This window comes from Protopterus annectens, chromosome 5.part0 (genome assembly GCF_019279795.1).
Source record: "Protopterus annectens isolate FY-2018-M chromosome 5.part0, PAN1.0, whole genome shotgun sequence".
Classification (NCBI taxonomy): domain Eukaryota; kingdom Metazoa; phylum Chordata; order Ceratodontiformes; family Protopteridae; genus Protopterus; species Protopterus annectens.
Genome location: NC_056735.1, coordinates 1,797,668,967 through 1,797,693,695, shown reverse-complemented (window position 1 = coordinate 1,797,693,695; position 24,729 = coordinate 1,797,668,967). Strand labels below are relative to the sequence as shown.

Below are 24,729 nucleotides of genomic sequence, written 5' to 3'. Positions count from 1 at the left end.
GGATCTTGGATCACCTGAATCACATTCAGAGCTCTATCCCTGTACACTGTGGAACCAGGAATAATCTCTATACAATGTTGCTGTCAAGTTGATATGTCATTGTCTATGTCTTCAGTGTTGAATGGATTGTAGTCTCAATCATTGAGCAGCTAATCCTGCCACCGTTTCACCCTCATTTTTTATATATATATATATTTTCCCTTCTGCCACAGTTTGGAGCATCGCTTTCTCCTCGTATGATTGCATCTTTGACTGATACAGGACTTTGCTCCTTTCTCATGGTAAGATTTGGATCATGCACACAATCTGTCTCTCAGTTAACAAATCCTTCTTTTGCTTTTTTGTACTTCACAAAATTAATGCTGTCTATTCCTTCTAGTTTCTCTGATCCAGTGGAAAATCGCAGATTTGTGTGCGCCCTGTTTTCCACTTCTGCTATTTTTTTTAAACAGCTCTTATTGAGAAGCATCATGCTCAGCCAGCCTTTATTTCACTTTATTCCATATCTGATTTTTGCTATTTTATCAGTTAATCTGAATAACTAGTTAAAGCCTCTTCTATTTTTGCAGCCGTTTGTTATTTAACTTTATATATTCCTTCAGTGTTTCACATGTTCACATGTTTTTAAACACAGAGGACATTTGATCTATTTTTTTTTCTGAATTACTGGAAACCATATTGTGCACCCAAGCTGAAACTTGAACTGCTTTTGGTGAATAGCTGCAATATTTTTCCTATCTAGAATTTTTTTCTGCTCCTTTTCTGGTTGATTTTGTTTTGCTTTCTCCAAATTTCTTCTTTGCTGACATGCAGGCAGTGTAATTACTTGCAAGTAACTGAACCTTCCCCACTTGAATAGTTTAACTTGGCTTTTTGCACAGCAGTAGTTTTCACACTGTGGAAAGCTCTAATCCATCATTGTGCAGCAGTCTTTGAACTACCTAAGGCTTCACAGTAAATGATGGTTAAGAGATACAAATCAACATCTGAGATTAACTGCAGACAAAATTTGTCCAGGCTCATTCCAGATCCATTGGGTATCCTTCTCTTGAATTTTCCAGCCACCTGAAAAGAAACAAAGGGCTTGCTTGGCTCTACCTCAACAATCTTTCAGATTCATTATCACAAATAGGGTGGGATGAGTACATTTTAAAAGTATTACTTTTTAATATATTAATGCTGACTTGTCATTTTTTTTTCTCAGATGTTTGGACAAAAAACTTTGCACATAGTAACTTTTAAAGTTCAGCATTAGTATATGCTCCCTCTCTTAGCATTGTGTAATTTTTATGGAGTTTAAGGTGTTATTAGCCCTATTTGTTAAAGATCATGTGCAAAATAAAGTCTTACCCACTGAAACTGTTCTGTCAGAAATGCCTTCATTACAACTACAATCCACTAATAAGTATTGAACAAACATCCAAGAAACTTGCAGCCCTGTTACAAGTTATATCTGTTATAAAAATGCATCATTTTCATGCATTGGTCACGTGGCTGCTCTGATCAACATTGTCACGTCTAGTGCTGTGATGATGCGAGTTTGGGGTGCAGGTGTTTTGATGTTGGGCAGTTCCCCTTGCCATTATGTCACATATAAAAATAAATAAATAAAAGAACAGGTCCTTTGACAGCAATAATGTTTATGGAATGCAGTGGTGTTCCTTAAATATTAATGTCACCAGGCTGCCAGAACTTTGTGTGCACACGCGTACGTGTCTGTTGTTTTTAACAGACCTTGCCTGTGATCATACAAATTTAAGATTAAAACAAAACAGTTGCATACCTATTTCCCCTTTTAAACTTTGTAGGGGAAATAAGCATGTCTAAGAGAATACTTTTGTTTAGCGTTACTGTATGGCTATACAAACTATGGAAGCAAAGACAGGACAGCTTGTGTCACTGATTTGACATTAATGAGTAATGCCCTTCATAGCTCCACATTTGAAAGATGAGCAGATTTGTTGTGAAGTCTTATTTTTCTTTTTGTTTGGTACATTGTTATTTTAACAAAAAGTAATTCCCCCAGATTTAATAAACAGTGCCCGTAACACACCTCCTGCACTATCAAAGTTGCCGAATGGCAATAAAATATTAAGTTGTAACTGTGTCCTGGCCAGTATGTAAAATAAATATGTAGAGGGTGTGTTATTGTCCGTAACACACCCACTGTAATGTCCGAATGCCATATGGCACTGCAGCTAAATGTGTGTGTGTTTCTGCAACATGGTGCTGTGCTTGGCAGGAAACACGTGCCAAATATCTAAAAATAGAAACCAGATGTTTTTAATTTTTGTCCAAAAGGATACGATTAAGCATAGCTGAGTAGGTATGTGTGGTGCTTTGCTCAGCAATGACTAAATGCAACAGAAAGCTATATAGAAATGTATAGATAAAATCTTCACATCCGCATTAGCTGAATGGTTAGAGTCTTGTCCTTGTACGCAGTAGGTGCATGGTTCGAATGCAGGGGACAGGCCATTCAGCTTTTATATGTAATAGCAGTATTTTATACATAATTATTTTATGCATATTTTACACACAATTATTTTTTTTATTGATGTGTTTAGTGACATTTGTTAACTGGGTTAGTCCAGCTGATCCACAAGCCCATTTTCAATGGAGTCCATGGAGCAAAGCTCCAGTTATACACAAGTATCCAATGCATTACAGTCACACTCCAAGATAATGTAATTAAAATACACAAGGCTAGGGGATATAAAGTAAAATACATACATAATAAAAGAGTCCCTAATGAAGAATGATTTTCAATAAGTTTTTTTTTCAATTTTTAAAATATGTAGTTTGCCCATTGCTAAGCTCCACTAAGCACTGATAAGCCAAGCAATGCTTAAACAGGACCTGTTTTAGCAGTACTTAGCACCTCGCAGCTCTACTTAGCTGGTTTGAGCACTGCTGAGCAGTCCAAGTTCAAACATTCGTCAGCTAAGCGGGTTTGTGCACCGCTCAGCATTGCTAAGCAGTCCCTGTTTAAGCACTGCTCAGCTGAGCTCATTGGGTTTGCGCAGTGCTAAGCACCACTTAGCATTTTCAAAAATGGACCAATGGCGGGAAAGTCCGGGAAAATGGCCTTATTTAAACTGAACAGGTGGGAATATGGGTAGAACCTGTAGGAGTTTTATCACTGCAGGAGCTATGGCTGGAGTCTGAGAGGGAGAGCACTTTCGGGTGCAGCGGTGGGGTATTATGGATTCCACAGTCATGGTTGGACTCCTCGTCAAAGACCATGGTGAGAGACTGTTGCAGGGCCAGTACCAGCACTCTGAATATAAGACCAAGGCCTGGGACCATCTGGCGCATGACCTCACCAATGCTACTTGAATTCCCTGCACTGGTGAGCAGGTGAGTCATCATTATGATGACCTGAAGCAAAGGAAGGGGGGGCTCTTGGTCCAATGAACCCAAGCTGCTCAGGACAACAATGCCCCTGAAGATTCTAAGTAGTGTCACCATTTTTACCAGTTTCTAGTATAAATATCTGATAGGTATGCATAATGGTGTGTTTTCCCTCCACAGCTGCAGAGGAGAGGACTCGCAACTTAGAGGCCCATGCAGGGAGCCTAGCGAGGATGCGCCGACAGTGTGATGAGTACAGATCTGTCTTGCAATATATAGTACTATAAATAAGAAAGAGTGTTTTGGTAACTGCCAGTAGGTATAGTCTGTTCTGAGTGTACTGCAATGAATGTGTTAATAGACCCAGACTGATATAAGTGAGTAATGCCAGGTACTTTGCAGTATAGATGAAGGCATCAAACATGCTACTATTGATGAAATGAAGCTAATACTGTAGTAATAGTGTGCAGGAATGACAAGTATATACTGTATTAATACTAAGGATCTTGTAATAAAGTGCAATGTGATTGAAAATATGAAGGTAGTAAGTGACATTCATTCATCATCTGCAAGATATACAGTACAACTGCGGTCAGAATTGTGAATGAAATAAACCACTGTGTTATGTCACCATCAATAAAGCTTTTTTCTCCCAGTTGTTGTGTGTATTCTGGTCTGTTGCAGAAATCCAATTTTACAGGTGCTCCACAACAAATATGGCTATGACACCATGAAGTGAAGTTTGGTCAGTAAAGAACTGATGTTAAGTTGTCAATCTCGCCTTCATTCTTGCTTGATGGGTTCGGAGCCGATCCTCGGCTCCGACTCGGCACTTGCTAAGCTCGAGAGTCACTTTTACCAGCTCGAGGCAGCCCCATATTCCATGATGCAAGGCGGTAAGTATCCAGATCTCGTTTGCCGCTTCGCTGATGAGGTCCTCCTTTTACCAGCTCCTGGTAAGTGATTTATACACTACTGCTTTTGCCCCTTTTTCAGTTTAAAGTTTATTTTAAACTTAAATTTAATAGTTTTAGACTAGTTTTAGTCCTTTTCTGACTAAAATTCCCTCTCTCCTTTAAAGTTTTTAGTCAGGCCTTCTCCCATCCCATCCCCCCCCCTTGTTAGGGTGTGTGTGTGTGTGTGTGTGAGAGAATAGTTTTTTCTCATTTTTGAGATTGTAATATTTCTTGGACAGGTGTTGTGTGTGTGTGTTTTTTACACCATGTCTAAGGAAAGGGTCTCAGGCTTTAAGAAGTGTGACTCGTGCTGTCAGAAGAAGTCTCTGACAGACGGTCACACTTCTTGCTTATACTGCCTGGGACCTCTCCACCTGCAGGACTCCTGTGCGATTTGTCATTCTTTTAGCCAGAGAGTCCTGCAGGAAAGGAGAAATAAGCTTATTTTGAGGGGCCTACTTAAGCCGGAGGGCTCTCCGGCTAAGTCGGCTCCATCTAAGACTTCTAAGTCTTCCAAGGCCCAGGCTTCTGTGTCCAAGCCTGCGGCCTCGGCTCCGACTCTTTCAGAGTCGAGATCGCTCGGCTGGAGCCGATTCTGCTGCACAAACCTTGCACCGATGGCTATGGTGCCGATTCTAATAGCCGCCGGTGTCGGCTCCGATCAGTTCCGATCACCATGTGGCTCAGGCTTCGGTGTCGGCGCCGGCCGGCTCCGACACCCTTACTGTTATGACTGTATCAGCTCCGGCCGGAGCCGATGCATCGAAACTTTCTGTCTGTGCCGAAAAGTTGTCGGCTCCGACAGCTTCCATGGTTTCGTCGGCTCCGATGGTTCCTTCGAGGAAGAGGTCTAGGTCCCCTTCCTTGGAACCGATACTCTCGGCTCCGGCATCTCCTCTCCTCTCGGAACAGAGCCATCGGAGCCGATCATCCAGGTCATCCAGGCTTTCTGACCATGATTTAGAGAGTGGTCAGTAGATTATTAAAATCACAGGCACTGGCCCAGATGCTACATAGTCCGTCTCAACAGACGACTATTAGTCCACACCCCATTGCAGTTCCTCCTTTGACTCTACCCCAGAGTTTGGAGTTGGTCTCTTCGAATGGTTTCTGCTACGGCTGAGGGACAGATACCCCTTCTGCTCCTTCAGCCTCTACTCTTATCTCCTCTTGAGACCTTCCTTAGAGGGATTCGGTGGTCGGGCTTCCCTGGTCTCCTCCGAGGGGTGAGTGGCATCGGACCCTTGTCCGACCCGCTCTTCCCTTGGAGCTTCGACCTGTGAGCTCGGCTCCGACATCTGCCTCGAGCCTTCCCTCTCGGTGGACCCTGGAGTTCCTGGTTCTTGAACGGGTTCTCTCGGACCTCCTGGGAGGGAGCCTTCGAGGTGATGAAGAGTGTGCTGGCCACTGGACTCAGCCAGCAGTCTGTTCCCTTAGCTCCTCCCTCTATGGTGCCTGTCAATATCTCTGCCACTTCTCTTGCTCCCGGACCCAGAGATCCTCCGCCTCAGGTTTCCCCATTGGGAAGAACCCCCTCTTCCGAGGATTCTCCTGATCAGTCAGGGGATCCTCCGTGCAAAAGGACCTGTAAGAGGAAACACGTAGACTCCCCTGAGTCTATCACTTCAGATACCGACTTAGATGAGTCGGAGGGATCCCCAAGATCCCCCTCTGAGGATGTCTCTTTTTCAGACATCCTAGAACTCCTTAAACAGAGGGGAAACTGGCCTCAATAATCCCTCTGAGGATGAGTCGGTATACCTGGAGGCGTTTGGATCTCGGCCCTCCACCTCCTGGGTGTCTCTGCCTTTCGACCCCCTTATGCAGGTGATTGCTCGAAAGGCTTGGGCTGCTCCTGACTCTGTAGAGCCAGTCCCTAGGAGGCCTTCAAAATTTATTACTGCCCCTTCGGACAAGCAATTCCTCACGAAAGGTGTCCCTGCTGATGCCATGGTGGTGGCGGCTGCCACTAAAAAGGAACTTGCAGATCCTTCCGTTCCTGTCCATCCTCCTAACAAGGACTCTAGGACTATGGATAGGTATGGTAAGCGGATGTTCTCTTCAGCGACCTTTGCTTTGCATTCGCTGAACTACCTATGTCACTTCACCAGACTCCAGAGGGATATCCTTAAGGAGCTAGGTGAAGTAGTACAGGATCCGACAGCTGCAGGGCTCAAGAAAAATTGCCGCAGCTAGGAACCCTTAATTCTATTGCTAACTCCTCCATCGACTGATATCATATGCAGCAGATGGAGCGAGTAGGGCCGCAGGTACAGGTGTGGCTCTTAGACGCCAAGCCTGGATGCGGCTCTGTAATTTTGCAGATCCCTTTAAGGCGTCCTTCACAAACTCTCCCTTTGATGGTTCAGCTTTGTTTGGCCCTCAAGTGAAGGAAACGTTGACCAGGTGTGAGCAGGACGGCAAGACTCTTTCTGCGTGGGGTCCATTTTTCCACCCCTTCTAGACCTTACCCCAAAGGACAGAAGGGTGGCAAAATGTGGTTCCGCAAATCCCAAGGAGTCACGCCGGATTCACGTGGTCAGTTTACCCCTAGAGGCAGAGGGAGTAACAATAACAGACGCCGCTCTAGAGGCAGAGGGGGTCCACAGAACCAGGGAAGCAGAGAGCCTCTCTCTGACAAGCCCTTTCAGCATCCCTGAGATGTTGCCCGACTGTCCATCCTTGGAGGCAGTCGGGGGAAGACTATCACTGTACCCAGAAGCCTGGCGTTCCCTCACTCAAGACAGATGGGTACAGTCGATTATATCCGAGGGTTACAAAATTCCTTTCGTGGAAAGTCCTTTCTCTCACTCAAATTCCCTTCCAGATGTACCACCCAGTCTAAGGGAAATTGCAGAGTTAGAAGTCTTAGAACTTCTGCAAAAAAGAGCCATTCAGCCAGTTACAACAGATCATTCAGAGCCCGGAATCTACTCAAGGTTCTTTTTGGTCCCCAAGAAGACGGGAGACTGGAGACCAATATTGGATGTCAGCAGACTCAACAAGTCTGTGAGGAAGACAAGATTCCGAATGGTCACTCTTCAGTCAATTCTGCCCTTCTTACAGAAGGACAACTGGATGTGCTCAATAGATCTTCAGGATGCGTACTATCACATAAAAATTCACAGACGCTCCAGGAGATTTCTCCGCTTTCGGCTGGGTCCAGTCATTTCCAGTTCAGAGCTCTGCCCTTTGGTCTCACTACAGCCCCCAGAGTGTTCACCAAATGTATGGCAGTGGTCACGGCTCACCTGAGACGTCAAGGATTCCAGGTGTTTCTGTATCTTGACGACTGGCTCCTTTCAGCCCACCACCAGGCATCAGCTTCTTCAAGCCAGAGATTACACAATAAATCTTTGTTCTCAATTGGGCATCTCGATCAACTCCGAAAAATCATCCTTATTGCCCTGCCAGTCTATTACTTTCATAGGCGCAAACTTAAATACTGTTCGGATGTCAGCTACCCTTACAGATCAAAGAATCTCAGACATTCAAAGTCACGTCAGGATCATTCTAGCCAGCAAGAAGGTACAGGCCAGAATGGTTCTAAAGGTGTTAGGCCTCATGGCTGCGGCCATTACCCTTCTTCCCCTGGCTCGCTTCTATATGCGCCTTCTTCAATGGATGTTGTTCACTCATTGGTCTTACCAACAACTTCCAATGCGTCACCAAATACCGGTGACACAGATTTGCAAGAATCATCTTGCTTGGTGGATCACTTCTCCTCAGATTCACCAAGGCAGACACTTTGTACCCCCATCCCCGGTAGCCACTGTCACTACGGATGCCTCCCTGATCGGGTGGGGGGGGCATTATCAGGGCAGGATGGTTCATGGGACGTGGCAACCTTTCAAATACCACCTGCACATAAATGTCCTAGAGATGAGAGCAGTGCTTTTATCGTTGCAAGCCCTCAACGACTTTCTTCCCTTAGGGACAATTGCAGTCCACACAGACAACATGTCTGTAGTTTGGTATATCAACAAACAGGGCGGAACCAAGTCCTACCCCTTGTGTCGAGAAGTGCTCAGACTTTGGCAATGGGCGATCTCCTCTCATCAGTTTCTGGTAGCAACGCATATCCCTGGGAAAACCAACATTTTAGCGGACAGATTGAGCAGAGCTATTCTCATGCCTCACGAGTGGTCTCTCAAACAATCTATAGTGGAAGAGATTTTTCTGGAATGGGGTCGCCCATGTTGCGATCTTTTTGCTACTCCCCAAAACAGCAAATGCCCAGACTTCTTCTCTCTCTTCCCACTACCAGGCCATCCCCCCAGAGACGCTCTGACCCAGGATTGGCCCCAGGGACTTCTTTATGCCTTTCCTCCATTTCCTCTGATCCCTCAAGTTATCCAGAAAGCAACCGTTTTGAGAGCCAAATTGATTCTCATTGCTCCTTATTGGCCTCGACAAATTTGGTTTCCGTTCCTTCATCGTCACCTTTTGGTGCAGCCGTAGCATCTGGACCCAGTGCCAGATCTTCTGATTCACCAATCCGGTCAGCTGCACCGTTCTATCCCTTCTCTCAACCTCACAGCATGGTTGCTCCACTTCCTTCCTTAGCCAGGCTTCCTATGATCTCTAACCCTGTTAGAGACATCATAGTAGCTTCCTTAAAATCCTCTACCAGGAGGATTTATACTAGCAAATGGAAACGTTTTTCTTATTGGGCTAAAGCCAAGAATATTGATCCCTTCACTGCTCCAGTTCAAGCAGATGTTCTTCGTTCCCCATTGCTGCAGTCCTTACTATTGGGTAGTCCGCTATCCAGTCGGCCCGAATACCAGAGTATGGCTGGCGTCGGTCAGGCGCGTTAGAGCTGGCGTCAGTGCGTCAGGGTACTAATGCGCATGACCGACGTCATATCCTCAGTCTTTTTTGCCGCATGGTCCGATGCAGAAGCAGTTTTGCGAGTGCAGGTTGGCGTTCTGAAATATTTCGAAGCGGAGTTTTAGAGCGAATGAGAGTTGGGTAAGTAGCCCGTTGGGGAACATTTTGGTGTTTTCTTGCCTCAGTATTTAACCGGATGTCAGAAAAAGTGAATAACTGTATTTCTTGTGGGAAACAGATACCTCATAGGGATTACCATACCTTGTGTATACCTTGTTTAGGGCCTGAGCACGGCGTTGTTGGATGCCGCTCTTGTGCTAGGTTTAATAAGCGCACTATTAAGAGGCGGTTAGACTGTGCCAGGTTAGTGTTTGGGAAGCGTTGCAATTATAAAATGCCGTCGCATGCTCCGGCGCCAGCTTCGTCCAAGGAGCGGAAGCACAAAACGGCGAAGCCTAGGGTTGATGAACCGGCAGTCCGGACGTCGGTTCTTTAGAAACTCAGTGGAGCCTGAGGTTTTGCCAGGAGTTTCTTTGGAGTCTCAGGCAGAGACTTTACTGTTACAGGATGTGCCTTCTCAGGAGGTAGGCCAGGCTGAGGGGGCTTCTCAGGTAACTGTTCTTCCCTCTCTTCCCAAGGTAGTTAGAGCCTCTCCTTCTGTTGCCAAAACTTCTTTGAGAGGTAGGCCAAGTTTAGCTTCAGTGGGGGCTTCTCCTACCACTTCAGGTTCTGTGCCTAAGAAACATATGCTTAAAATGGCAGAAGATTTGATTACTATGATTAGAGGTTCTATGCCCCCTCCTGATAAGAGGCCTAGGGTGGAACCTGAGTTTGAGTGTTTGGAACAGTATTCAGAGGCTTCAGAGTCTTCTGCGGAAGATTTGCAGGAGTTTCCTCCTTATTCTGATTCTGATGTGGATGATTCCACTCCTACAGCTTCTCCTCCTGAGGATTTCTCATTTTCAGAGACTCTGCATTCCATGAGAGAACACTTTAAATGGGAAGGCCAAGATTATTCTGATTCAGGAAAAGGCTTAGGAATTCTTATTTTACCCCAGCATAGGCCCTTAGCTATACCTCCTGTGTTGAATGTGGTGGAAGATGTTTTTGCAGAGGCTTCCTAAACCCTGACTCTTTGCCTCCTGCTCCTGTTAAACCTGATAGGTACTATAGGGTGCCCGAAGCTCATAAGTATTTGTTTAAGAGTCCTAGGGCGGACCCAGAAACTGTTTCTCAGGGGCCTAAAGGTGTTAAGGCCTCTGTGGTTAAAAATCCTGTTCCCACTGATAAAGAGGCAAGGGCTTTGGATAGGTGGGGAAAGAAAGTGTATACTTCTTCCACTCTAGCCATGAGAGCGTTGAATTGTCAGTTTCACATGCTAAAATATCAAAATTATCTCCTTTCACAATTGAAATCTAAGGTAGATGCTTTAGCGGAAGGTATTGAGTGTAAAGAGTTGCTAGATTTAGTTCATGTGTCTGAACAAGTAGGTAAGCATTCTTTGCAATGTGGTTTTGATGCTGTACGGGCCTCCTCGAGGGTGGCTGCCACTAGTTCGGTTCTTCGCAGGCATGCCTGGTTGAGGGATCAGAATTTAGCTGAGCATGTTAAAACAAGGATTTTGGATGCTCCTTTACAGTCTGATGTGTTGTTTGGTTCGCCTGTGGAAGCAGTTTTAAAGAAAATGGAAGACAAAGCTAAGTCTATGCAAACTGTTAAAGATTTTTTGCAGGTTCAGCCACCGAAGTTTAGTAGAAATTGGCCTGCTAAGGGGTGGACATATCCTGCTTATGATTCCCAGTCTAGGGGTAGGTCTAGACGTGGTAAGGGCAGAGCTCAAGGTTCTTTTAGGCCTAGAACAGGAAGTTCACCTGCTCAGACTTCTGGTGAGGGCAGGGGTCAGTCCTTTCGTAAACAGACCCAATGACCTGCCTTTTCAGCTGCCAGTAGATTCTCGTCTGGTAGCTCCTTTGGGAGGAAGACTGTGTCTTTTCAAAGAAAATTGGGATTTAATTACTCAAGACAGATGGGTGTTGGATATCATTCACCACGGTTACAGGTTTTATTTCCATACAATGCCTCCTTTCAAAGGCATGCCAGACGTTCCTCCTCCACAAAGAAAAGAGGCTCACAAGCAAATTTCTCAGTTACTCCAGATGGGGGCCATTCAGCCAGTTCCTGTATCAGAAAGGGGCCTAGGATTTTATTCTCGCCTGTTCCTAGTACCAAAGAAGGGGAACACGTGGAGACCAATTTTGGATTTATCTCTCCTCAACACTTATCTGGACATTCCCAAGTTCAAGATGTTGGCGTTACAACAGCTTTTACCTCTGCTGGGCAAAGATCACTGGATGGTAACTTTAGATCTCAAGGAAGCTTACCTTCATGTGCCTATAAGGCTAGGTTGCAGGAAGTATCTGCGGTTCGGAGCTGGAAATTCCCATTATCAGTTCTCTGCATTGCCCTTTGGCTTATCTACTGCCCAGAGTATTCACAAAGGTTCTGGCTCCAGTGATAGCTTACTTCAGGCTGCAAGGAATTCAAATCTATCCTTACTTGGACGACTGCCTGATTCTGGCTCAAGAAAAGGAAGACCTTCTACAGCATCTGGAATATGTTATAGCAGTGCTAAGATGCCTAGGGTATTCTGTGAGCGAAATAAAGTCCAGTCTAGTACCCTCTCAAGACATGTGCTTTCTGGGTGTGAGACTGAATACAGCAGCCCAGATGGCCTTTTAACCCCGGACAAACAAAAGAGTCTATCACTTTACTTCCATCAACTATCTCATCAGTCCGTGCTGACTGCAAGGACAGTCCTTCAAGCATTAGGGTTCATGGCATCTTGTATTCTGGTGCTTCCCAATGCCAAACTGCATATGAGGAAGCTACAATGGTATCTCAAAATGTATGGACACAGCACTGCCAGGATTTGGACACTGTCATTCAAATAATACCTTGCCTTCAAAAGAATTTTTGTGGTGGGCTCAGGAATGTCACCTAAACAAGGGACTCTCTGTGACCCGGCCAGAGGCGTCAGATTTTAACGACAGATGCCTCGGATATTGCTTGGGGAGCTCATCTAAATGGAAAGTGGATACAAGACAAGTGGCCTGCCAGACTACAGCATCTACATATCAACATGAAGGAGATGTTAGCAGTCCAGTTTGCATTAATGGCTTTCAAGGAGTTACTTCTTCCAGGGCAGGTGTTGATTCTAACAGACAACACAACTGTCATGTGGTACATCAACAAGCAAGGGGAACACATTCTTATCCTCTATGCAGGCAAGCAATGATTTTATGGGAGACTGCGCTAAGCTTGCAACTAACTCTTCAGGCAAGGTTTCTGCCGGAGCACAGAACTCCTTAGCAGATGTGTTAAGCAGACAAATCATGGATCCCCACAGTGGAAACTGGATCTTCATGTATTTCAGAAATTGACAGTGTCATGGGAACTCAGACATAGATCTGTTCGCTTCTCCACTAAACCACCAGCTGCCAAAGTTTTGCACAAAGGGTTTCATCACACAGCTTGGAAAGTGGATGCTCTGTCTTTCAGTTGGAAAAACCTTCATGTGTATGCCTTTCCACCTCTGCCTCTTCTTCCAAAGGTACTATTAAAGGTCAGACAAGACAGGCCAAGGATGATTTTGATAGCTCCAGATTGGCCTCGGCAACACTGGTACCCACTACTACGAGTCTGGTAAAGAAGCCTCCATGGCCTTTTACCACTGATTCCTCATCTGTTATCTCAGAAGGACGGTCATCTGCTCAATGTCAAGCTTCACTCTCTTCATCTAACAGCCTGGCATATTCTGTGTTGAAACACAGCAGGTCTCAACTTCCTCAACAAGTTTTAAATGTGATTATGGAAGCCAGAAGACCTAGTACAAGGAAAGTGTACGAGAAAAATGGAAGAGATTTTTATTTTGGAGTACAGCAAAGAATTTGGAGATTTCTGAGCCTAATTTGAGTGTGGCTCTTCAATATCTTACTGAGTTATTGGACAAGGTTTGTCCTTCTCTTCCATTAAGATTCATGCTGCAGCAATTTCAGCTCACTATGATTGTGACCCACCATTGTTTTCGCATCCTTTGTCTAAGGAGTCACGCCAGATTCACGTGGTCAGTTTACCCCTAGAGGCAGAGGGGTAACAATAACAGACGCTCTAGAGGCAGAGGGGTCCACAGAACCAGGGAAGCAGAGAGCCTCTCTGACAAGCCCTTTCAGCATCCCTGAGATGTTGCCGACTGTCCATCCTTGGAGGCAGTCGGGGAAGACTATCGCTGTACCCAGAAGCCTGGCGTTCCCTCACTCAAGACAGATGGGTGCAGTCGATCATATCCGAGGGTTACAAAATTCCTTTCGAGGAAAGTCCTTTCTCTCACTCAAATTCCTTCCAGATGTACCACCGGTCTAAGGAAATTGCAGAGTTAGAAGTCTTAGAACTTCTGCAAAAAAGAGCCATTCAGCCAGTTACAACAGATCATTCAGAGCCCGGAATCTACTCAAGGTTCTTTTTGGTCCCCAAGAAGACGCGAGACTGGAGACCAATATTGGATGTCAGCAGACTCAACAAGTCTGTGAGGAAGACAAGATTCCGAATGGTCACTCTTCAGTCAATTCTGCCCTTCTTACAGAAGGACAACTGGATGTGCTCAATAGATCTTCAGGATGCGTACTATCACATAAAAATTCACAGACGCTCCAGGAGATTTCTCCGCTTTCGGCTGGGTCCAGTCATTTCCAGTTCAGAGCCCTGCCCTTTGGACTCACTACAGCCCCCAGAGTGTTCACCAAATGTATGGCAGTGGTCACGGCTCACCTGAGACGTCAAGGATTCCAGGTGTTTCTGTATCTTGACGACTGGCTCCTTTCAGCCCACCACCAGGCATCAGCTTCTTCAAGCCAGAGATTACACAATAAATCTTTGTTCTCAATTGGGCATCTCGATCAACTCCGAAAAATCATCCTTATTGCCCTGCCAGTCTATTACTTTCATAGGAAACTTAAATACTGTTCGGATGTCAGCTACCCTTACAGATCAAAGAATCTCAGACATTCAAAGTCACGTCAGGATCATTCTAGCCAGCAAGAAGGTACAGGCCAGAATGGTTCTAAAGGTGTTAGGCCTCATGGCTGCGGCCATTACCCTTCTTCCCCTGGCTCGCTTCTATATGCGCCTTCTTCAATGGATGTTGTTCATTCAGTGGTCTTACCAACAACTTCCAATGCGTCACCAAATACCGGTGACACAGATTTGCAAGAATCATCTTGCTTGGTGGATCACTTCTCCTCAGATTCACCAAGGCAGACACTTTGTACCCCATCCCGGTAGCCACTGTCACTACGGATGCCTCCCTGATGGGGTGGGGGGGGGGGCATTATCAGGGCAGGATGGTTCATGGGACGTGGCAACCTTTCAAATACCACCTGCACATAAATGTCCTAGAGATGAGAGCAGTGCTTTTATCGTTGCAAGCCCTCAACGACTTTCTTCCCTTAGGGACAATTGCAGTCCACACAGACAACATGTCTGTAGTTTGGTATATCAACAAACAGGGGAACCAAGTCCTACCCTTGTGTCGAGAAGTGCTCAGACTTTGGCAATGATCTCCTCTCATCAGTTTCTGGTAGCAACGCATATCCCTGGGAAAACCAACATTTTAGCGGACAGATTGAGCAGAGCTATTCTCATGCCTCACGAGTGGTCTCTCAAACAATCTATAGTGGAAGAAATTTTTCTGGAATGGGGTCGCCCATGTTGCGATCTTTTTGCTACTCCCCAAAACAGCAAATGCCCAGACTTCTTCTCTCTCTTCCCACTGCCAGGCCATCCCCCCAGAGACGCTCTGACCCAGGATTGGCCCAGGGACTTCTTTATGCCTTTCCTCCATTTCCTCTGATCCCTCAAGTTATCCAGAAAGCAACCGTTTTGAGAGCCAAATTGATTCTCATTGCTCCTTATTGGCCTCGACAAATTTGGTTTCCGTTCCTTCATCGTCACCTTTTGGTGCAGCCGTGGCATCTGGACCCAGTGCCAGATCTTCTGATTCACCAATCCGGTCAGCTGCACCGTTCTATCCCTTCTCTCAACCTCACAGCATGGTTGCTCCACTTCCTTCCTTAGCCAGGCTTCCTATGATCTCTAACCCTGTTAGAGACATCATAGTAGCTTCCTTAAAATCCTCTACCAGGAGGATTTATACTAGCAAATGGAAACGTTTTTCTTATTGGGCTAAAGCCAAGAATATTGATCCCTTCACTGCTCCAGTTCAAGCAGTTTTGGATTTCTTAGCGGAGATTTTTCACGCGGGCTCCTCTTCTTCCACAGTCAAAGTTCAGTTGGCTGCTATCTCGAACTTTCATGCCGGGTTCGCAGATCACAACATTATGTCCCACAGGCTTTGTAGAGCCTTCTTGAAAGGAATTTTCCTCCTGAAGCCTCCAGTCAGGAGTCCTCCTCCTCAATGGGACCTAAATTTAGTGCTGACATCCTTGATTCTTCCCCCCTTCGAGCCAGCTGTTTCTTGTTCCCTGAAATTTCTTTCATGGAAAACTTTATTCCTGGTTGCTATTACATCAGCTAGGAGGGTGCCTGAACTTCATGCTCTATCTGTTCGCCTCCCCTATTTGGTCTTCCACAAAGACAGACTATCATTGAGAACTAATCCGACCTTTTTGCCTAAGGTCGCCTCAAAGACTAATTTGAATCAAGCCATTGATCTCCCTGTATTTTTTCCAAACTATTCAAACAGATCGGAACAAAAATTACATTATCTTGATGTCCACTGCCAACTCAGATATTATTTGGACAGAACAAAACAATTCAGGAAATCCGATCAACTCTTTGTTTCCTATGCTGATAACAAGAAAGGCCTTCCTGTCTCAAAAGTGACCTTGTCTAGATGGCTTTCTTCTGTCATCTCTGAAATTTATCGGCTCAGGGAAAACAGCTGTGCTCGAAACCAAAAGCACATTCAACCAGAAGCTTAGCTACTTCTACAGCCTTTCAAGCTAGACTTCCTTTAGACACTATTTGTGCAGCAGCCACTTGAGCCACTCCTCATACATTTGTTTCCCATTACAAATTGGATTTGGCCTCCAGGGACAGAGCCAGTTTGGCTCTACAGTTCTCAAGAGTCTGTTCCATTGAGCCACCCAGGATAGAGGTGCTAGGACCTTGGTCCCATCAAGCAAGAATGAAGGCGAGATTGACAACTTAACATTGAGAAGTTATGTACCTACCATAACGTTCCATGTTAGTTGTCTTCTCTCGCCTTCTTTCTTGCGACCCTCCCTCCTTCCCCCAGGCCTGGACAGACTTTTCTCTACAAGGAATTATACTTCTGAAGACCATACAGAGCTGGTCCTTCTACCATCCTGCAAGTTTTTTTCTCTCCTTCTTTCTTCCTTTGGGAAGTTATTATGCTAGGTGCTATTGCCCTTTTGTCATCAAACGAGATCTGGGTACTTACCGCCTTGCATCATGGGATATGGGGCTGCCTCAAGCTGGTAAAAGTGACTCTCGAGCTTAGCAAGTGCGAGTCGGAGCCGAGGATCGGCTCCGAACCCATCAAGCAAGAAAGAAGGCGAGAGAAGACAACTAACATGGAACGTTATGGTAGGTACATAACTTCTCATTATGCTAAAGTGTAGATGTGGAGCTGTACAACAAGATAGAATATAATTTGATGTATGTTCCGCACTAAGATCTGAACCTTGAATAGTAATGTGTTGGGTATTATAGTGTGTTGCTCTCAGGATTGTCTTGTGTTAACCTTTACATTGCAGCTATACTCATTCCTAAATGTAGGTAAGCTGCTGCAGGCAAGTATGAGATGGTATATTTGCAGTCTACAGATATTACAATCTGCAGATGAATATGGGTTGGGTAGGCAACCCACCACCCTGATATGTTCTGTACAGATCACACATATTCCCATCCACTAGGGGTTAAATGTGTACAACTGCATTCCAACTATTACACAATTCACCTATCATCTCTGTCATGCATGTGACACTCCACCTACATTACCAGGTCAGACTTTGTCAACAAGTGAGCTTTAGGCACAAATCAGTCAACTAGCCCACAACAGTGGCCCAGTAGCTCAGTGTGATAAGCAGTACATATGTTGTTCATTTTTCCACACATAGACCAGGGTTTGAATCCAGGGTCTGGTACCAACCTGTATTTATAGTAACAGACAAATAGTCTTGACTATTTATAGAAACAGTCATGTAGTGTTAACAGATATTTTCTCCACATGACTTACAGGTAAAGAAATGTCTGTAGTAGCTGTATGAAGGGTATACTAATAGTCTGTGTCCAGATGTACTAGTGTGTAAACAGCAATGCTCAGCAAGTTGATAAGACTCCATTAAATAAAACATCATGAAGTACAGTAGTATTCCAACTGAATAAGGCAAATTACATGTCCTACTGTTGGTACGGCCGTATGCCTGGTTTGTCTGTGAATGTGTGCTGGTAGTCCAACACCATCCCTACTGATGACAGCAGGATAGGTATATACACTCTATGCACTCTGCCCGATGCATGCCTCTCAAGTTCATAGGTTCATAGGTAGGTACTAGGCTATTGGCCCTAGGGCCTGTATAAGCCTAGCCAAAAAATGTACCCTGGCTTTCGCCACCCAAGAAAATTATTTTCCTGTGCCCCTGTTGAGCAGAGCCACACAAGTGATCCCTGGGATGAATTTCCTATTTCCCATCCAATCATCAAGATTTTTCTTGAAGAGTGCTAATGAGGAGCTCTGTTTGACATAGGTAGTCTGTTCCAGAGTATGGGAAGTCTCTGGGACAGGAATCTATCCCTCCAGCATGTTCTGTTTATTGTGGTGACAAGGTTTAGGTCCCTAGAGCGTGTAGCTCGGAGGGATTGGGATTTCTTTAAGTGGAACATGTCCAACAGCTCTGGGTTTGACATAGCTTTGTATGTTAAGCAAAGATCGCCCCTGAGTAGGCGATATGCGATGGAGTAAAGCTGTAGGTTTTTGAGACGGTCTGCGTAGGGCATCTGTTTGAGGCCAGTAATCCTGTTTGTGAGGTATTTCTGTGGTCTTTCCAGTTGTTGTAGATGTCTTGTGAGGTACATACCAAACGGGGTGTTGTACTCTATAATGGGTCTAATGAGTGATGTGTAGAGGGGAACAATGACCTTTTTTTTCTGGATGACAGAAAACATGAAAAAGTGTCACCTTGTCATGGCTAGTGATCGCTGTTGCCAATAATCTTGGACACAAATATAAATCCATTTGAAGTATGCCAGTAGCACACTCGCACAACATCAGTGCAGGGTACACCTGGTTAGTCATTTATGTAACCCTGACATGTACGAGTCCCCTGTAGTTCTGTACCTATAGTTCTTACAGCTTGGCCCATACAATTCCAGGGTGACAGATTGACACAGGTATGTACGTCCAACAGAAGGTATAGGGCACAAGTAGATGTAAAGTAAGGGCAAACGTAGAGGATTGAGCAGTACTGTTGTGAAAAATATAGCCTATACAGTTGTTAATGGAATATTTTTCTCTCCCCTCACCCCTTATCTGCATCACAAATTATTATTCTTGTACTACAGGTATGTTGTTCTCAAAACCTAATGTTGGGACTGTTGGTCATATATTTCAGTGGTTGCATACTAACATACCTTGTTGAAATTCCACTGTTGGCCTTTTGCTGTAACTATTACTGGCATGCTGTAACAATGACTGTTATTCCTTTTGTGCCTGTGTTTAAATGTTTTGTGCATGACTAGCCAATACACTTTGACAAACCTCAACACCATATCACATTTGGGTAGGCCAATTCCAGCGGATCCGCCTGACCCACCTCATCTGGCTGTGGCACTGGATCCCAGCACATCTGGGACCCAACCTGGAGCTGCCTCTCCCGGTGGAACTGACTCAGGGGATGGGGCCTGTTCCCCTCCCTCGGCATGAGGAGGATTGTGTCACCTGTAATCAGCTGTCAGAGATGGTGCGGATGGTCCTCCAGCATGATTTGGATGACTGCGCCAGATTGAGGGCAGATTGGCGTACCTCGAAGGGCAGGCCTGCCCTGGCATCCAGCCCCCAGCACAGCCACATTTGGGGCTGTGAATCATCAGTGGTGACTGTCTGTGGGTGGGAACTTCATTCCCATTGTTTCTATCTGGGAGCACTTGGTCCTCTTGATTCCCAGTCACCCTCCCCATCCAAGGTGTTTACCCTCCTCATGTGTCATACACTGTCCCTGTCTGCAAACGCAACCTCTCCTACCCAACTTACCTCCCTAAATTAACTTCCCCAGTGTACCTACAACCCTTCCCCCAACATTACACTCTCACCCTTAAAAAAAAAAAAAAAGAAAGAAAAATGGGCACCTGTCCCGCAAAACAAAAATATATCATCCCATACATAGCTCTCCATTTTGTCCCCCCATACACTGGCATCAGTCATCACAGCAATTAATCAATCAAGTTTTGTTGCTCACACCACTCCCTGTAGGATGTGAGGCTCCAAATTTTCCACAGCATTCACAGCTGTTGCTGTAGAAGAAATGGAGAGCTATACTCCTTTTCTAAACCTGTCGTGCACATCCCTACCTGCCTTTCATATTGTTTTCCCCCTGCTTGCCCCCATTTCACCACTTTCCTATCGCCCCTTTTTTCTTTTCTGTTTTTGGAAATAGCGCAGGTTTAAGTGGGACTAAGCTCCACTTGGCATCATGGAATGCAGACCCACTTAAAACTGCTTTAATCACCCTATCTGATTCAGACACTGTTCTACACATCAGTAAATTAACCAGCCCTTCCAAGTCTCGAACCCAGGACCCACTGAACTACAGTCAGAACTCGCCACTAGGCCAACTCAGCTCTGGGGAATTACTGATGCTTTTGTAAATATATCCTGCACTACAGTAATGTAACATTAGGGAAAAAAGACAACTCTGCCAAGTTTTGAACCCAGGACTCTCTGAACTACAGTCAGAGCAACACACCACTAGGCCAAATTAGCTTTGGAGAATAACTAGTGTTTTTGCAAACCTATCCTGATTGCTAGTGACACATTATTCCTTTATATCCTGGGATAAATCACAGTGTACTTGGGCCTCTGACACAGACACCAAACCATTACACAGACAAATAAATGCTGCTGGATGTATGGGGGGGCCCACAGTATCATGTAGTGTTGACAACTGCACAGACTGCTGCTGAATGTCCACAGTTGTGCCCTCTACTTATGGCAGGGTTGTCATAAAAATTATTGTGTGCTGACATGCTGGCAAGACAGTGCAGATTGAGGTTACAAAATCATGACAGACAGCTCATTGTCACACGTCATACCCATCTGAACACACGTCCATGCCAATCCATTGTAACACACTATGCATGCACATATGCCTTACAAATACACCTGCCATAATAAAGACTCTGTAGCTCTATCTGTTACATTCCTAGCATGTCATATCTGGACACCCACAGTCCTAGTCTAGTCTGTGGCACGATAACTGCATACATGTCACTATAACATATGAATAACTGAGCCCTGCAATGTCCAGCAAAACTAGTTGCTCCTACAGCAGTCACTGCCACCCACAGTAGCATGTTAAAGGCCTGCAGGTTAGGACACGTCACAAATGTGAATGTTGTAAATGTCACCTACCACTCTCTGGATGCCACTAATACGTAACATATGTACCAGAGGCACATGCTTCACCTGGACTGGTAGGGGGTACCCTCAACCTGGCTATTCTGTGACACAACAGCTGACACCACTGCTTCACTGACAATAACAGCTTGCTGTACTCCAGTGTCTTCACAATCCCTAGTCTGACTCCTGGCCGGAATGCACCTGCTGCGGCCTGCTACCCATGCAGCCGTATGTCCAGTTACTTGCTACAGACCTAACATACCTCCCAGACATCTAGAACAGGGCATCCACACAACACCCATACATAAAGGGTTGGGGGAGAATAATCAGGTGAAAGGGACATGTCATAGTCTACCCCTACAAACATACACAGCTGATAGACCAGCATATACTGCAGCAGCATGCACATTCAGATTAAAAGGATGTATGACACTCACATCTGCCTGTCTCCTTACTGACCCCAGCACACATTGTTAAACAGTACACTGCAGCCGAATCTGAACGTCTGTTAACAATGGCCAGACATAGTATGAAAAACTGTGGATATAACACATCAGTCCAAACAGTGGACAGTATTTCTACCTACCCTTTGTGATGTTGTAGCTCCCACAACTCAATTATGTCCTCCTCACAGGCCAGGAAAAGGGGCAATGCCTACATGAAGGCCATTTTTATAGCAGTGTGTTGCCATGACATTGGGTAATGAAATGGCAACCCAGCTGTTGTGGATGGTATTAGCAAGTGGGAGTCACAAATTAGTGTACAGGCAGTCATCTGTTCATTTGCATTACCTACAAAAGGCAAGCTGCTGCCTATGGTAAACAGGTTTGACACCTTCTTCATGAAGACAGACTGCGATTTCCTAGGAGATTACTGCAAAGATGTGTGAAGGCTCCCAGCCTAGCTAGATAGAATTTTGTAGATAATTCTGTCATTTGTAAATATTAATATAAGCCACAGGCTTGTTCTCTTAAATAAGAAAATTGTATTGGATGTTGAACTTCAAAAATGTAACCACATTACACTCTGCTGGAAGAAAGCTGATAAGTCAAGCATTGTATAATTGTTTGATCTCAGAACTCGGAGCCGCGGTGTCTGGATGAAGGAATTCTTCCTATTGTTTTGAGACCAGAGTTAATTGCTAGAATTTACATGTATAATGTTGTTTATTGCTGTGTTTCCTGACCAGGTGAAAGCTTACTAAGAAATGTAAATGTAGAGTTTCTGTCAGCCTGGGAACCAGAGAATTGTAAAGAATGATGTAATCTAAAATAAGTCAGCAGGATGTAGTCTCAATTTAAAGGACTTTCTCAGAGACAGAGAGAGAACATTTTGCATTTGTATTATCCAGCTCACCTGCATTCTGCCTGTGCTCTGTATGTAGGTAGGATCTTAGACTTGAGTGTTTCTCTTAAATAGAAAATAGTAAGTTTAGACTAGCTGTTTTCTATATTGATGTCAGAACTATCCTACTGTATTATTTTAAGCATTTTCCTGTGATCTCTGAACTCTTGACTAACACTGTGTAGTAAGAAGTATTGTCTTGTGTTTTTATTTATTACTAAATATTTTTTACCTTTCAACTGTGGCTGTTTTGTGTACAGATAATTTAAGCTCTCGAGTATATTGCATGTATATAGTGATACTGTACAAAACACTCCAAGTAAGTCTTGCTACTCAGTCACACTTACCATTGGATAATAATATTGCACAGTAATAATTGGACACCATTTGGTAAGGGCCTTTTTAGTGGCTGATAAGTAGGGGTCCTGGTGGCAGTGATTACTACCCTATAGCATGGACAGAAGGGGCACAGCTAGTGAACCTGTGCCAGCCTTCCCCAGGAGTGTCTGTGTGGTTGTATATAAATCATATTTCAGTGTGTGTCAGCTACTTGGGCAGGGTCATGAAGCACTGGTTGAACAGAGAGAGTGCTAGGAGGACTTGGGTTGGAGCCCTGGCTAGGAACCCCTCTCTATAGCTGTGCCAGTGGGGAGTCTTATTGGGGATCTGGGGAGAAAGGTAGAAACCAGCCTTAGACTGACTGTGATCTCTGTGTGCTCTTAAGGGAAATTGTACTTTACTGTGTGTGTACTTACTATCCTTCCCAGTGTTGACACCCCTCACTGGTGTAAGTGATGAGGATTGAGGCTCCTTGATTGCTGGGCCAGTGCACAGACATTAATTGGTAACATTTATACAATGCTTGACTTATCAGCTTTCCTCCAGCAGAGGGCAGTGTGGTTACATTTTTGAAGTTCAACATCCAATTCAATTTTCCTATCTAAGAGAACAAGCCTGTGGTTTATATTAATATTTACAAATGACAGAATTATCTACACAGTTCTATCTAGCTAGGCTGGCTGCCTTCACATATCTTCCCTCCTCAGAGAACTCAAGCTAGTTTTTCAAGTGACCCTTGAGAAATTTTGCTTGAGAGGGTTAGGTCTGAGCATACCTTAGCCATTCCCTGTCTTGAGAGCCCATCTGCATTGGCATTGCTACTCCCACTGCATTGCTACACTGACATATCATATGCTTTCAACCCTAGGCTCCATCTTAGCAACTTGGCATTTTACTGGCTGCCTCTGTTTAACCATGTTAGGGGATTGTGATCCGTCACTACAGTGAATTTTCTTCCATACAGATAAGGCTGAAGTTTCTGCAGTGCCCACACTATGACTAAACATTCCTTTCCTACAGCTGCATAGCATTCATCGCTGGGTTGGAGCCTATGACTGAGATAAACCATTGGGTGCTCTTCTCCCTCTGAAGAAATCTGGCTAAGTACACCCCCCCCCCACCACATGATTCGAAACATCCACCTGCACAACAAATTCTTTGCTGTAATCTGGACTGGCTAACACAGGGGGGTCCTCCCAGAGCTTCTTTAGCTTCTGGAATGCCTGCTCATATGCTCTGGTCCACACTACTATATCTGGCCGATTTTTCCTGGTCAGGTATGTGAGGGGAGTAGCTATGGTACTTTAACTGGGGACAAACTTTCTGTAGTACCCTGCTGTCCCTAAGAATACCCTCACTTGCTTTTTGATAACAGGTGCAGGCCATGCCTGAATGGCTTCCACTTTGGCAGGTTCTGGCCTGATCTTACTGCTCTCCACTCTATGTCCCAGGTAGGAGACCTCTGCCACACCCACCTGACATTTGCTCAGCTTAATGGTCAACCCTGCCCTCTGTAGTCTGCCCAGCACCTCCCTGACATGTTGAAGATGCTCTTTCCAGGAATGGCTGTAGATGGCAGTATCATCTAGGTAAGCAAGAGCAAACCCCACTGCTCCTGCTAGGATGTAGTCTACCAGCCTCTGGAAAGTTGCTGGGGCATTTTTCATCCCAAAGGGCATCTTTGTGAACTCATACAAACCAAAAGGAGTCACAAAGGCTGACCTCTCTCTCTAGCACTGGGAGTCAAGGGCACCTGCCTGTAACCCTTGGTAAGATCAATGGTGGTAAGATACTTAGCCCCACCCAGCTGCTCTAGGGCCTCGTGTCCTAGGCATGAGATAAGCATCTGACTGTGTGACTGTTTAATTTCCTGTTGTCCACACAGAACCTGATGCTGCCATCCTTCTTTGGCACCAGCACCACTGGGGAGGCCCAAGGACTGTTGGATTCTTGAATAACCCCTAGTTCCAACATTTCCTCTATCTCCTCCCTCGGAATCTCTTTGACTCTCAGGCACCATATAAGGGGCCTGCTTAATAGGCCTTTAGAGTCCTGTATCCACCTGGTGCTGCACCAGGGGGGTGCACTCTGGTTTCTCAGTGAACATATCCCCAAACTCCTGTAACACTGCTTGGATTTCTCGAACCTGGGTAGGAGATAGTTGCTGGGATATTGCTACCCCTTCTACTGAGGTGTCCGAGCCTCACTGAGATCATCAGTCACCAGATCTCCCTGACACTCCTCCTGCAA

The 24,729-nt window shown here is 45.1% G+C and overlaps 1 protein-coding gene across 1 annotated transcript in view; it reads left to right on the top strand.

Moving 5' to 3' along the window:
• The window catches only part of MICU2 (mitochondrial calcium uptake 2), a 1,974,490-nt gene that overhangs the window by 858,753 nt on the left and 1,091,008 nt on the right, over positions 1 to 24,729 (top strand). The gene's annotated exons all lie outside the window — the stretch shown is intronic.